The sequence below is a fragment of the Phacochoerus africanus genome, chromosome 6 (assembly GCF_016906955.1).
Source record: "Phacochoerus africanus isolate WHEZ1 chromosome 6, ROS_Pafr_v1, whole genome shotgun sequence".
Taxonomy (NCBI): Eukaryota; Metazoa; Chordata; class Mammalia; order Artiodactyla; family Suidae; genus Phacochoerus; species Phacochoerus africanus.
The window spans coordinates 7,448,247-7,462,842 of NC_062549.1; the positions used below are offsets into that span (position 1 = coordinate 7,448,247).

General features: G+C 46.8%; 1 long non-coding RNA gene across 1 annotated transcript in view; it reads left to right on the top strand.

Moving 5' to 3' along the window:
- LOC125129007 (uncharacterized) overlaps positions 1–13,788 on the top strand; it is a 76,326-nt gene extending 62,538 nt beyond the window's left edge. Inside the window, exon 6 of the long non-coding RNA XR_007135384.1 lies at positions 13,226–13,788. This is a non-coding gene — a long non-coding RNA (uncharacterized LOC125129007). The remainder of the gene's footprint in view (positions 1–13,225) is intronic.
- The last annotated feature ends 808 nt before the right edge of the window (positions 13,789–14,596 follow it).

Here is a 14,596-nt window from a genome sequence, read left to right on the forward strand (position 1 = left end):
ACATATTGAAAAGATCAACTTCGGGCTGCTCTGGGGTAACGGGACAGGGGTACAGCCCCCCTTGGCATTGCCCTTGATCCATCCTAGAATTTCAGGGCTTCCGCACCAGCGTCCAAGGCTTTGGAGCCCACAGGGAAGTGAGCAGCCGCCAGTTCTTTCTCTGTTTTTTTTCCTTAGGCAAAGCATTTTAGCCTTGTTTTCATCATCGGCTGATTTAAGAGTGCTTGACTAAATGATCTTCGAAATCCCTCATTGCTGCACCATCCTGTGAATTCAAATAGATTCTTTAATGCAAATAGGGGCTGTGCTTAGAGTTGATATTAACAACTGCTTTTCAAGGTTCCGGGTCTCAGGCTTTATTTGTCATCTCTAATTCTCACTGCAGCACTAATTTTTAGATTCCACTGTTTCTATTTTATAGATAAGGCAACTGAAGCGATGTTCAGAGCCTTGCCTAGCTTGTAGGTGAGGAAGCAACGGCTGGAATTAGCAGTGGTCTGATCCCAGAGTCCACACTCTTTCCATTTTGCTGTCCTGTCTCTGAGCAAAGGTCAATGTCTATAGCTGGGGCTTCAGGGCTTTTATTTCATGTGTATAAATAATTAGTGCTATGATGGTAGTAGATGCTACATTCAGGTTATCTTGCCAACTAATAATAAACACACATTCTGGGGTAAAATAAAAGTTTTCTTTTTTTTCTTTTTTCTTTTTGGTCTTTTTAGGGTGCACCTGTGGAATGAGAAAGTTCCCAGGCTTGGGGTCAAATCAGAGCTGTAGCCACCAGCCTACACCACAGCCCCAGCAACACCAGATCCAAGCCGCACCTGCGACCCTGTGAGCCCCAGCTCACGACAACACCGGATCCTTAACCCACTGAGCGAGGCCAGGGATCGAACCTGCGTCCTCATGGATTCTAGTCAGATTTGTTTCCATTGAGCTGCAGTGGGAGCTCCCAAATGTTTTCTTTTTGATTTAGCCAGACCAACCAGGGATTTGCGAGAACCATCTTCACACATACAAAAGGCTGGTCGTCGGTAGTGACCAGCGCACAGTGCGTGCTCAGAAGTACTTGTTAGATAACATATTCTTGGAGGCTCGAAAGGGTTGAACTAAGCCCAGTGGGTAAAAGTGATTTAAAGCAGTTTAAGCACAGTGTCTACAAGAATTGCCTGGAGATTTGATGGGCTCCTCCAGGAGGTGTGGTAGTTCTCATGTCTGTACGTAGAGAGCACGTGTCCACTTGTAGCGTAATTCCCAGAACAACTCAAACACACAGCGGGCATCGCAGAACCAGAAGAGAAACGGGGATTGTTGCAACGGGAACTACTTTGACTTTAGCCCCCATAGATCCTGAATTCAAACCTTACTCCTTCCAGGAAGAAGGAGTGGGTGAGCGTCCATCCAAGGGGGCAGTTGAATGAGAACCAAACCCAGGTCATGGGAATAAGTATGCGTTGTTGCTCCAGTCCCTGCAAAGTGAAACCGGCAGATGAGGCACGGGGCTGTCCCCTGTCATCCCTGAAGACACCACTCTGTTTACTCCCCTGTAGGTCCCACTGCGCGATCTGTCTCATGTAGGAGGATACATGGGGTTTGGGGCTCCTCCGCCACATCAGTTGTGTTGGTACAGAGACTGTCTCCTTCACGCTCCTTATTGCTCCCCAGCACTATTAGCAGGATGACCGACATATACTAGATGCTCAATAAACATACGTAAATCGAGGGAGGACCCAAACCAGGTGAAAATAGGAGCAGGTGAGATGATAGTGCTGAAAAGGATGGACTGGAACAGACTTTCCAGAGCTGAGGCCATGGCTCTGTGATTGTCCGCATCAGCCTCTCTCATCATTGCAGCTGAGCGTCTCTGCAGGCCCGGCTCCCCTCTGTCCAGTCCCCAAAGCACCAGGAGCCTGTTCGGTTGGAAATCCCTTGTTCCCGTTCAAAGAAGGTCTAGGTGTCCATCTCTCTCTCTCCCTCTCTCTCTTTTTTTTTTTTTGTCTTTTTGCCTTTTCTAGGGCTGCTTCTGTGGCACATGGAGGTTCCCAGGCTAGGGGTTGAATCGGAGCTGTAGCCACCAGCCTACACCACAGCCGTAGCAACGTGGGATCCGAGCCGTGTCTGCGACCTACACCACAGCTCACGGCAACACCGAATCCTTAACCCACTGAATGAGGCCAGGGGTTGAACCCACAACCTCATGGTTCCTAGTCGGATTCGTTAACCATTGCGCCTTGACGGGAACGCCTCCATCTCTTTTTCTTGACTTAGAGGTTCTGGTGTTCGCCCTGGATCGCCTGTAGAAACTCCATATGGCAAAGGTCTGTCCTTTGTCCATTTGGGTGGTGCTCTAACGAAGAATCTTTCTGGGTTCCTGGACCCCACATCAGCTTACTGTGAGATTGTGTCCTGACCCTTAAACCTAGCTGCATAGTAGCTCCAAAGTAGGGACTGTGGCTAATTCATGGCAGTATTCCGATGCCCGGCACAGTACCTGGCTAGGGGCATTTGTGTGTGGGAAGAAAGGAAAAAGGGGAGAGAGGGAGGAAGGAGGAGGGGGAAGTGGAAGAGATGGAGGGAAGACTGAGGAGGGCAGGGTGGGCTGGGGAGGAAGAAGAAAGGAAGGAAGGGCAGAGCTCTTTCTGCTGCCTGATATTTACCTGTATCTTACCTCCTGCAAACTAGGTTTTTGGGTTTTTTTTCTTGCTTTTGCTTTTTAGGGCCACACCTGCAGAAATGGACATTCCCAGGCTGGAGGTCGAATCAGAGCTACAGCTGCCAGCCTACACCACAGCCACAGCCATGTGGGATCCAAGCCACATCTGTGACCTACACCGATAGCTCACAGCAACGCCGGATCCTCAACCCACTGAACAAGGCCAGGGATCGAACCTGCATCCTTATGTGTAGTAGTCAGGTTCTTCACCCACTGAGCCATAGCAGCAACTCCCTGAAGCTAGGTTTAGTTTCCTCTCATCAAAGTACCAACCTCAAGAAGCCGTGTCCTCCAGCTGTGTCCTGGGGTCTAGACACCAGCTCCTGCCTGCCTGATGGACATTTCTCCATCCTAGCCTGTGTGTCCTCCTGGGCCCTAGGTGATGTTTTTAAGAATCTCGGTGGGGGGTTGGGGGCCAGGGGGATGAGACCCTTGATCTGACATTTACAAACCGTGCCCTTGAGCAGTAAACTTCAACTGACTCAGCCTTGGTTTCTTCATTTGTAAACTGGGGGTTAAAACTGACCTCCAGGGGACCCTCAAGAGGATTCCATGAAATCTGGCATAGTTCTTATTAGACAGCACGAGCCCTATAAATTCTCATCTATTTCTCTTCTCCTTAAGATACCCTTTTCCTCCTCAAATCCAAGTGACATGGAGACACGTGCACTTTAGCAGGAAGGCAGAGAAGCCCCCAGCATGGAGGGGAAGGTGGGGAGCCGTTCCATTCACAGCTGCGGCCGTCAGTAGCAAAGCCTTTCCCTGCTTGGCACCTTCTCCTGGCTTGCTTTGTCCAGCGAAGATTTGACTCCTGGATGCCATTTGATTTGCATGCTTAAGGGCAAAATAAAAGAACCCGAGTATGAAATGAAATGGCCTGCAATCTCATCCGAGAGCTGGAGAGGCTGCAGGGGGAAGCTTACTGTCCAGTGCAGCAAATGGCCCCTTGCACATAAGAAAATGAAGCCATTTCTAAGAAAGAGCCGAAGTGGAGTTGCTAAGCCAACAGTCCTGTGTGTGTCAGCAAGGACCAGACATGAAACAACTTTTTTGTGTGTGATAATCCAAGCAGAGAGGGAATGTGGTAGCGTATCCTCAGGCTTGGCAGGTGTTGAGAAGTCATCCTGGATAAATTGCTGCATTCCTAGAATGGGCTCTGAGGGAAGACATTTGGGAAAATGGACACTTCAGACTTTGCCCCTTGCCCCATCATTTTGATTTGACTGGGTTTGAGCAAGAATGAAACACTACCATTTTCCAATAAGACAGCTCCCCACTACTCGAAATCCCGTGATAACAGCTGATTCTTTAACAGTAGGCCAATGACCCAAGCTTGTCTGATAGAACCGTTTATAAGAATTTTGTTCAAGAGTTCCTATTGTGGCTTCAGCAGGTTAAGAACCCGACATAGTGTCTGTGAGGATGCAGGTTCAATCCCTGGCCTCGATCAGTGGGTTAAGGATCCAGCGTTGCCATGAACTGTGTTGTAGGTTGAAGATGGGGCTCGGATCCCGTGTTGCTGTGGCTGGGGTATAGGTCGTCAGGTGTAGCTCCGTTTTGACCCCTAGCCTGGGAACTTCCATATGCCACGGGTGTGGCCCTAAAAAGAAAAAAAAAAAAAAAAGGTTCAACTCGAACTGAGAAAGTTAGCATGTTTTTCATCCATGAGAGCTCCAAAGTGTGAAGTGTGTCGGCCCCAGGAGCCCTAGGTCCCAAACAAGGGGGTTTTGATGGCAAGGACAAGCCGCTGAGCCATGAGAGAAATGGAGAGGAGAGAGGGGCTGATCGAGAGAAACTGGGCGAGTTCACATCCTTGGTGTCGGTTCTTCTTGGAACCCACTTGCATCCTTGCTGCCCCCTCCCTGTCTTTGAGGAAGAGAAACACACCCCCTGACACTCAGCAGCTGGGCTGGCAGCTCTGGCCAGGCTTCCCTCTTCCACTGAACGGAAAGGCTCATGCGGAATATAGCATCATCAAAAAAACTGGCAATCAGACAAAGAACTTAATTTGTAGAGAAATGTTGGTCTGTAGAGCTGTTTTAAGTGGGATTCTTTGAGATGCCTCTGCCTTTCTATTGCCTCAACTGTTATTTGAGGGCAGCATGCTCTATAATTTAATTCAGCCTGTGGAATCAGTGCTAGAAATGATACGTTTCTAAAAGAAGGGGTTTACCATTAACGTGCTTCTCGAGGGCTTGCACTCAGAGAATTACATCCCCTTCTGCTGTGACATCTTTTAAAAAAATGTATGACTCTAAGTCTGGTTACATTTTTTTTTTTTCCTTCTCTTTTGACCACAGTGAGCTCAGAGCAGTGGCTTCTCTGGAGCAGGGTAAGTTAGGAGTTGGAAGGATGTAAGACCTTTACATGGAGAGGTAATCTTCACATGTGAGGACAGGAAGGTGTCTTGCAGACAAGCTTCCTTTAAACCATTTAATTTATGCGCCCAAGTTACTGTAATTTAATGTTGGCGATATGCAGCAAATTATGAGTAGATTTAATTGTACCTTTAGAGTCACTAGGTTCACAAGCTTAAATCCGGATATCAGAATTTCAGCAATTCTTGGAATGTATGAATGTCCCAATATATTGATTACAAAGCAAAAGGCTTTAAAAAGGCCATTACGTGACAGTGAAGGATCAAGGCAAATATAGAAACACAGAAAAAAAAACATGAATGTTGTCCAAGCCACAAAATAACAGACATCTCCTCCACTATCTGGCTAATTTTAGTACCTGCACTTCTTTTCTGACTGTGGTTTAGCTTTGCTCCTCCACGGAGGAGGCTTCTCCCCTTCGAGATAAGATTTGCTAAGATTCCCAGTCATAGGATTTACCTTCGCCACCTGACAGCATCTCATCTAGAACATACCCTTGCTTCTTTGCAACATCTACAAGTCACACAAAGTCCAAATCCTAAAACAGCTTCTTTCCAAACACACCTTTTTTTTTTTTTTTTGGTTTTGTTTCTCTTGGGCTGCACGTGAGGCATCTGGAGGTTCCCAGGCTAGGGGTTGAATCAGAGCTGTAGCTGCCAGCCTATGCCACAGCCACAGCAACGACAGATCTGAGCCGTGTCTGTGACCTACACCACAGCTGTTTCTATGTTTGCTTTGATTCATCACTGTCACCCAGTGGCCTTTTTTAAGGATCTGGGGATAATCAGAAGGTACAATTAATACAGTTTGCTCACAGATTCTACGTGGGGTGTGAGAAAAGGAGAGGGGTGGAGATTGACTCTAAATATTTTGGCCTATGAAACTGAGCGAATAGAATTATCATTTAGTAAGTTGGAAGCACAGGAAAAGGTCTTTTGGTGGGGGGAAGGTATTTAGAAATAAGAGTGTAGTTTGGAATATGATGGGTTTATGATGCCTACTAGACACCTGAGTATGAAATCAGTTCATCTACGCTGAGCCACTTTGCAAATTCTTAAGAAAATTTAAATTTCTTACCATCTATCCCCTTCTTTATCCAATACAGACACCTTCTCCCTCCTCCCCCCCACCTGAAAAATCCTACTCTTTCTTCAAAGAATAGTTTGAAGACTTTCTTTTCTTCAGCTACCATGTATTTCATACTTACTCTCTGCTCCATGAAGTCATTCAGGGACTCAGGTTCCTTCCATGTAATGGCTCCATCCATGCTGGATGCTATCCAGCATTCAGGTGGATGCTCCACAGCTGCCCAGCACCCATGCCAGAATGGCCAGGAGAGGAAGGAAGGAGAACTGTGAGGCTGTTGGATGTGACCTGTCAGTTTGAGTCCCACTCTGTCTCAAGAATGTAGACTTGATCTGGATAAATGCAAGTGAGATCAGGAATTCAGATTAGCAGAGTGGGCAGGAGAGAAATCATGGGGTTTAGTGGATACCTAACATTATTTCAGCTATACCCCCATATTATAAAAAAAAAATACAGTATTTTGCTGAGCAACATGGGGGTAGGGGTAGGGGAAGGGGATCCCTCAAGCTTGGGCCAGATGCTTTCCAGTGCCCTTTGCTGACGAAGGTTGGAGACGAGGCTGGGGTTGGTGGTCCCACCTATGACTTTGGCCATCTGGCTCTGACCTAGACCATGGACTGTTCACAGAACCTTGGCATCTTCCCAGACACTCTTTTTTTCCACCTGCAGATGTGCTCCATGCAAATGGGAAGGAATCAGAATCCCATGCAGAAGAAAAGCAAAATCCATTAGGGAGCCTCCAGTAAATGATGCCCCAATGAATAAGTCATTCCAATTGGGCCTCTTGGATTTATCAGGTTTAATTCTTCTGCCTCTCTGGAATCCCCAGTGGGTAATTGCTGGTGACAGGTTTACACCTCAAGACGGACGTTTTGTCACTCAGCTCCAGTTCCTGCAAACAACTTTACAGTCTGTCAAGCCCAAACCACTTTTAGCTGTGGCAATGGGTGTCAGATAACGTTCACCCTTGTGATTCAAGGCTGACGCTTACTCTGGCGTGAAGTAAAGGGAATCATTACCAAGGAAGGGAATGGAAATCTCAAGGAAGAAGAGGTTACTGCTGAGCGAGGAGCAGGGCCTGGCAGACATGGACCCACGTGAGGTCTGGCACACTGGGCCCTGCCAGCCCCGGGGTCAGTGAGTCAGCACATGTGCCTGGGCGCCTACCTCGTGTCCCGTTCTCAGGTGAAGGGTGGGGGACTTTGCGTGCAATGTCTGGAACCCTAATTTTCTCTCTCCCGTATGAAGACTCTGATCACCCCCAGGACTCCCAAGGTCAATGGCTGGGCTCATCCCCATATTTAATTTATTTTATTTTTTGTCTTTTTTTTTTCAGGGCTACCCCCACAGCATGTGGAAGTTCCCAGGAGGCTATGGGTTGAAACGGGGCTATATCTGCCGGCCTACACCACAGCCACAGCAACATGAGATCCAAGCCTAGTCTGCGATCTGCACCCCAGCTCATGGTAACATCAGATCCTTAATCCACGGAGCAAGGCCAGGGATGGAACCCACATCCTCATAGATACTAGTCAGGATCATTACCTCTGAGCCACAATAGGAACTCCTCATGCCCATATTTTAAATGTTAACTAATCTCCTCTCTTATACCAAAGCCTATGGTCTAACTCAAGTGTCCGTTAGAGGGATGCTTAGCTTCCATGCCTTAATTCTTTCCCCCAGTTGGTGATATTCAGTTAATCTACTCAGTTTAAACCTGGCAAAGTGATGACTTTTCACAGCATCAATGGAGGGGTCTCCACCCCAGCCCCGCCCCCCAAGGTGCCCATTACTCTTCCACTACTGCCCTCCACCCACCTTCCTGGATGGCTCGCCACGCTGACTGTCCACTCTCCCGTTAACTCAGCTCAAGGGCCCTCAGGGCCACACCTTCATTCATTCTTCCCTGGCCTGAGCCTGGCCCCCCTTTGCAAGGACAGAAGAAGCACAGAGATGAGGGAAACGTGTTCATTCAGATAATAGGCTTATCACTGCATCACCTTCATCTCCTTATTTTTCTTCTTCCCTCCTCCTCCTCTTTATTGAAGTAGAGTTGATCTGCCGTGTTGTGTTAGGCGTTCCCGTTGTGGCTCAGTGGTTAACGAACTGAACTAGTTAGTATCCATGAGGATGCGGGTTTGATCCCTGGCCTCGCTCAGTGGGTTAAGGATCCAGCATTGCTGTGAACTGTGGTTTAAGTTGCAGATACAGCTCGGATCCCTTGTTGCTGTGGCTGAGGTGTAGGCAGCTGTAGCTCTGATTCGACCCCTGTCCTGGGAACCTCCACATGCCTCAGGTGCAGGTCTGCAAAAAAAAAAAAAAAAGACAAAAAAAGGTTGTGTGAGTTTCTGGTGTACAGCCCAGTGATTCGGTCAGATACATAACGCATCTCTCTATTCTCTTTCAGATTCTTTTCCCTTGTGGGTTTTCAGGAAATCATTGAGTAGAGTTCCTGTGCTCTGGCAGTAGGTCCTTGTTGGTTGTCTATTTTACATACAGTGGGGAGCGATGTGTATACCATCACCCCCCGCCCTTTTTCCTTTTTACGGCTGCACCTATGGCATGTGAAAGTTCCCAGGCTGGGGTCGAATTGGAGCTGCACCTGCCAACCTATGCCACAGCTACGGCAACACTGGATCTGAGCCGCATCTGTTTCCTATGCCATAGCTTGTGGCAACACAGGATCCTTAACCCACTGAGTGAGGCCAGGGATCAAACCCACATCCTCACGGAGACTGTGTGAGGTTCTTCACCCCCGAGCCACCCCCGAGAAGGTGCAGCTCCATTTTCTCCTTTATTAATGGGAGTTTTCTTGTGATGGGCAAAACCTTCCAAGAGAGACTGAAACTTGAAGTTTCTGTTTATTTCAGAAATATTACATTTTGGATTTGAGACAGTAGTAGTAGTAGTAGTAGTAGTAGTAGTAGTAGTAATAGTAATAATAATAATAATAATAATAAGTGGGCAGTAGGAATATTCAGGGTAGCCATGCATCGCTCACAGGGGTGTAGTCTCATTCCCTGACTCAGTCAGTGAGTTGCCACAACACGTCCCCTGGAATCTGTGTTATTCCCAATTAGGGCCAGCAGAGACTTCTTTGCAAACTGCCTTCCAGCCTGGGGTGAATTACATCTTTATGCCCCTTTTTGCCCCAATATTTCTCTCTCAATCTAATAGGAGCAGTTACTTTCCAAGTGTTGCCCAGGGGTTGTCAGGAACAAGGCAGTCTAGATACAGTTTAGAAGAAAACCAGCTTCCCGCCTTAGGGGGTTTACTCTGGCCTTTGTATCCAATTTGCTTTTCAAAAGAGAAGTCTCTGTCTGGAGCTTCTGCTGTGGAGTAACTTGATTGTATTCACAGCTCCTCCCTGGAAAAAAAAAAAAAAGTAAAAGGCAATTCTGCCCCAGATTCAAATTCAGTTGTCACACACTAGAAGCCACATCTGCTTATGATTTTTGAAAACAGAAATTTGACTTCTTAAAAATATCTGGACTGCGTCCTCTGATCTCCTTTATACGCAGCTATGTGTGTATACCTTCACGTGTGTTATTATACATATTAATACAGATCTGTGTCCTATATAATGTACACATAGCATAGGGGTTGTATGCAGGCTTTACAAACCATAGCAGGTAAAACTTAGTCCTTTAGAATGAATCATGGCCACTTGTGAATTAGGAAATTTGACTTTCTTGGGTTTTTCAGCTTTAAATTTCTGCATCAGCTCTTGCTCTCAGCGTCTTTGTGCTTGTGTATGACCTTGAACGAGTCATTTAAAGTTCCTGAGAACTTGTGTTCTCTTGGTGCAAGTTTAACCGCTAATGTATGTATGACCCTCGTCAGACAGTTTCACATGCGGTATCTCTTTTACTGCATGGAACAACTACTAAGTGAGGGCAATTGTGTTATCCTGATTTTAAAGATGAAGAGACTGATGCTCAGAAAGGTTGGATTAACCACTACATCACACAGCTGGACAGAACTAGAGGTTCTAATTCTGATCCCCCCCTCTTTTGGTAATTTTTAATTTTTTTTAATTTAAAAAAATTTTGTTAAATTGTTACTTCCCCAATACGATTGTTTTTCTACTGTACAGCATGGTGACCCAGTTACACATACATGTATACATTCTTTTTTCTCACACGATCATGCTCCATCATAAGTGACTAGATCTAGTTCTCAGGGCTACACAGCAGGATCTCATTGCTCATCCATTCCAAAAGCAATAGTTTGCATCTGTTAATCCCGAGCTCCCAATCCATCCCACTCCCTCCCCCACACCCTTGGCAACCACAAGTCTATTCTCCCCTCCTTTTTTTCAATTTTAGGGCCGCGCCTGTTGGCCTATGGAATTTCCCAGGCAAGGGGGTCGAATGGGAGCTTCCGTTGCCAGCCTACACCATAGCTATAGGAACACCAGATCCTTAGTGCATGGCGTGAGGCCAGGGATCGAACCCAGGACCTCATGGATACACCAGGAACTCCCTGATCACTTTTAGACAACATGCAGCTGGCCAGGCAGGTCGTAAGGGGCTTGGAGGGAGAGAGGCGAAAGGAAAATAGACAGGACAACAAGACAAATGAACACGCTCCCTCTTTCTTTTGTAACGTACTTAACAGAGAACACCACTTTCTCTGCCGGATATGCACAGTCCCACTTATGTTTATTACATGTCTGCCTGAGGGGCGTTAGGAGGCCTGTTTACAAAGACTCAGCAAGTTAATTTGACTTTATTTGCCTGAAGTTGCACAGCTGGTGGGGACACTGAATCTTGCACCCGGGCCTCAGCTATCCCACGTGGCCTTTTAGAGAGAGAGCCACAAATGCAGACATAACCGACCTTTACACCTGAAGGAATGGACCACCAGGATGCTCAGTTCCATTTTGCCCCAGGCACCTGGCAGATAGCCCTGCCTCCAGAAGTTGAGCCAAGACCACCTCATTCCCATTCTCTCACTTTAATCCCTAGCGAGGCCTCCCACCACCAGGTTCTGAAAAATTTCCAGCCTTATTACCTCATAGAGATTTTTTGCCTTTTCTAGGGCTGCGCCCACGCCATATGGAGGTTCCCAGGCTCGGGGTCGAATCAGAGCTGTAGCTGCCAGCCTACACCACAGCCACAGCAACGTGGGATCCGAGTCACGTCTGTGACCTACAGCCCAGCCCACAGCAATGTCGGATCCTTAACCCACTGAGCGAGGCCAAGGATTAAACCCACAACCTCATGGTCCTTAGTCGGATTTGTTAACCATTGAGCCGTGACAGGAACTCCATCTGTTGACAATCTTGAAGGCAGGTTTATCTCTTTTCCCCACCTCTGCTTTTCTATGATTAGGGTCTTCTGCCACTTGGCTGCTATTAAGTTTCTATTGCTCTACAGCACACATTGTGCGGGAACAAGGGTCCCCCATTCAGACAGAGTGTTGTAGTTTTGAAACTTCACATATGCATGTTTTTTTTTTGTCTTTTGTCTTTTTAGGGCTGTACCCACAGCATATGGAAATCCCTAGGCCAGGGTCAAATCAGAGCTGCAGCTGCCAGCCTACACCACAGCCACAGAGACGCGGGATCCGAGGCACATCTTCAACCTACACCCCAGCTCACGGCAACGCCAAATCCTTAACCCACTAAGTGAGCCCAGGGATTGAACCTGTGTCCTCGTGGATCCTAGTCGGGTTCATTAACCACTGAGCCATGTCGGGAATGGAACTTCAACTCCATACATATGCATTTAAATGCAGCTGGCTCTGTAGGTTGGGAGGCAGCCCTGGGCTTAGCCCTGAGATGGTCCTGGAAACCTTTGTTCTACTCCTGCTGGAGCTGTAGACCTAGAAATAATCTGTGATGTGAATAGGTCAGGATAGAACGACATACCTCCAACTGCTTCAGTAAACTTCAAACCTTTGGAAAGAACGGTCCTTTTGTGCCAAGACAGACCTACTTCCAGGGAATTGTGAGTGATGGGGTCTCCACCAATACAAAAGTTAAAATATTTACATGTCTATGGACCTGCTGATTGACAACTTTGTCAGGTATTAGCTGCTCAGCCACCTCCAATGTTCACGTAATATTTTATGTATTTTTTAATGATTTTTATTTCTTCCATTATAGTTGGTTTATAGTGTTTTGTCAATTTTCTACTGTACAGCAAAGCACTCATACATATATGCATTCTTTTTCTCACATTATCCTCCATCATGCTCCATCACAAGTGATGCGATATAGTTCCCAGGGCTATACAGCAAGATCTCATTGCTTATCCACTCCAAAGGCAATAGTTTGCATCTATTAACCCCAGTGTCCCCGTCCACCCCACTCCCTCCCCCTCCCCTTGGCAACCACAAGTCTATTCTCCAAGATCATGAGTTTCTCTTCTGTGTTCACATAATATTTTACACTGGAATATGAAAAGTGAACTGGCCCTGCTAGATACCCACACACACACACATTCATATGAGCTTATTTATTTTAGGCTTTTTTCTCTCTTTCCCAGGAGAATGAAGGTAAAGACTCATTAAATTCCTATTATGTGATGGGGTCTTTCCATCTAAAATCTTATTCCCTCTTCCCTGTGTGGTGCATCTCATCCAATAGATGGGAAACCTGAAGTCTAGCCAGTGAAAGGGCTTGGCTGTGACAACTGGGATCCAACCCATGTCTTCGTAATGAAATGTATTTTCTTTGGTGTTCCCATCATGGCTCAGTGGTTAATGAATCTGACTAGGAACCATGAGGTTTCGGGTTCAATCCCTGGTCTCGCTCAGTGGGTTAAGGAGCTGTGTTGCTGTGAGCTGTGGTGTAGCTCGCAGACGCAGCTTGCATCCCACGTTGCTGTGGCTCAGGCGTAGGCTGGCAGCTACAGCTCTGATTAGACCCCTAGCCTGGGAACCTCCATGTGCTGCAGGTGTGGTCCTAGAAAAGACAAAAAGACAAAAAAAAAAAATCCCATAATATAGTTTCCATTCTGCCACGTTAGCGCATGGGTGTTCTCTACCATGTGAGGCAAAGCCATGCTGACACATTCTTAAGGCTTGCTCTGTCTCCCAGGTCACAGAAGCCTTCATGCTGCCATATGCTGGATTATGGTTCTGGTTCATCTCACCTGATATGTGATGGAAGAGGAGGTCAAGGTCAAGCTGAGGCAGAACGGTCGGTGGCCTGTGAAACGCTGTTCTCCAAATGCTAATGATGGCTTTTGGATGCTGTTCCCAATTCTGGGCAGTGATGCTTTCTGCTCCACGTTATCCTTCAAATAATCTCAAATTTTCCTAGTGTTTACTTCCTAACTGATTCAACTTAATGCAACATGGTCATATGAATAAACATGTTACCAGAACAGGCAACAGGAATTTTAGGTCTAGCCCTGCCACCTCTTAATTAAATGGGATAGTACATTCCTTCCCCTGCCAGAAGCTCAGGTCTCTCAGCTATAAAACTCCACTAAATAGAAACTGTCCAACTTACAGTTCAAGACTTCTATCAAATATTGAGAGAGGTCAGAGTTCACGTGAGCACGTGGTAAACACGGCCAATACCAACAGTAGATGTCTATTCATCCTACAACTATCCCCTTCATTTTCTCTTTTTCTTTTTTGGCCACACCCATGGTACATGGAAGTTCCCAGGTCGGGGATAGGATTCACGTCAGAGCTGTGACCTACGCCACAGCTGCAGCAACGCCGGATCCTTAACCCACTGCACGGGGGATCGAACCAGCACCTCTGCAGAGACGTGACCGTTGACTGCGCTACTGTGGAAACGCCTCCAAAACGATCGTCTTCAACAGTCATCCATTGTTCCCTTACTTTTTGTCAACCCGTGCAGCCAAGAATGGTAGAGGAGCACTCTCTGTATGCGCTTTCTTGTTGATGTCGGTATAGCTTTCAACTCCTTCCCCGCAACTTAAAAGACATTACTGTCTCCATTTGCTTCTTCTTATTCCTTGATTTCCCCGTTTCCCTCTCTCCCCATCCTCTCATGTTGTAGAGAAGGATGTGGGAAGAGACCTGTGGTCTTAGGATTAAAATAAAAGAAGAAACTTGACCAATGTTCTAAGGCTCACAGAACGGAGGTAAACCGTGAAGGGACGGGTAATCCCAAGTGTTCCAAGTGGAGGAGAGTGGCTAGTAAAGAAAGTGTGATAAAGGGGGTATTCCCATCAAGAAAGGAGGGGGCATCCCATCTGATGAAAACAGGAAAATGTTGCCGGGCACACAATGAGTGTGGAGAAAGAGTTCTCAAGGTAGATGAAGCAACATGATCAAAGACCCAAAGTTACAAATTGTGAGTCTTAGAAGGGTTGTAACAGCCAGCTCCTGGCCCATTTTCTCACCTGGTGGCATGAGCGGAAACATTTCCTTAAGCTCACTCCCTATGTCCATTTCCCCCAAACAAATAACTTCCATCAGGAAAGACGTT